Genomic DNA, 1510 nt, shown 5'->3' with positions numbered 1-1510 from the left:
GAGTCCCTATAACTGATTCTCTGTTTCATCCAATTATAAATCGAACGCCTTTATTCTCCCGAGAAGCATTTGTAGAGATTCGAAACATCACCAATCCAAAAATAGAAAAATCGATCGTTAGCTAACATGAATCTTATTTTAGTGATGTTTAAGTTTATGAGATTTAAGTATTTTCATGTCAGAAGTTTTTTGCATTAAACTTATATACGTATATATATTCAAGTGCTTATCAGTTATTTTCGATTTTGATTTAATGCAGTATATAGGAAATTTGCAGCTGCTGTTTCATCTAATGGTTTTGCTTCTAATGGTTTAGTTGATTATGGCAAAGCACACTAGGGTTATCTGCCTAAGGGGAGGGATGCCTTCGTAGAGGACTGTATATCGATAAGATTATATCTAATATGTAATTCTCATACAGTGGTGCCTGGCATAATGGACGTAATCTATTTCTCGATGTCTTTCGTTATATGAATGTTTCCTTATGCAGAACGCTTTTATTATACGAAAAGCTTTTGTTATGAAATCAGTATGATGTTGCTCCATACATTATTATGGGAATAATCTGAAATCGTTCGGAACTTGGTTCAGAATAATGAAGTACAGTAAATTTCAGATACAAAGCCTATCTGCATAGGTTTGGTCTATCCAACACAGACATCTGCGACTGTGGGAAAGTGGGCAGTCCAGACCACTATTACTTTGAATGCCGCTTGACGGCGAAGTTCCATCTAAAAAAACCAGCACCCATGTTTCGCGCAGCATGGTGGAATAATATTCAATATAACAATGTTGCTCTATCGAAACTATATGCTGTTACTACCTACTGCGCTGCAAAATCGCAGTAACCTGGAACAGCACTCATCGCAGTATTTAAATTTTTATATATACATATTTTTAATTTATCTTTTTTATATATATATAGTTATTTAACTCTTTTGTTATAAAAATCTTTGTTCCATTGAATCAACTTCTTGACATATACAAATATTTGTACTCATCCGGTGTAACACATTGTTCATACAGTTATCTAACTTTCGTAATATAAGAGTTCATTCCAATATGGTAAATATGCCAATCTAACACATGAAATACCAATAACAATGTTGCATAATGTCATTTATATATTTCTGTAGTGTAAAAATCTTTCTTTCACATTGATTGTCATAACTTAAATGTAGCACATTTGACTTATTTATTGACAAAATGTAGTACTCATTTAATGCACTGCCAAATGCATATATGTGTATACATTCAATATAATTTCACTTATATATAGTATTGATTTATGTTATAAGAGTGATCATATGTAATACTGTGCTATTCAAAATATCTTGTAACAAAAGAAAATAATATGTACTGAACAAAAGGCCTTGTATGCCAATGTAACTGATTTCCACAGAAATGACGTTCAATTCCGTACGGCACGAACTAGGACGGATGTCATTTCCGCGGTGTATAGTAAATTTCAGAGAATACTGAAAAAAACATCGGTCTTTCAAATGCTAAT

This window comes from Stegodyphus dumicola, chromosome 3 (genome assembly GCF_044657685.1).
Source record: "Stegodyphus dumicola isolate Sdum_Otavi_A_Nest chromosome 3, ASM4465768v1".
Lineage (NCBI taxonomy): Eukaryota > Metazoa > Arthropoda > Arachnida > Araneae > Eresidae > Stegodyphus > Stegodyphus dumicola.
This window is presented reverse-complemented; position numbering follows the sequence as displayed.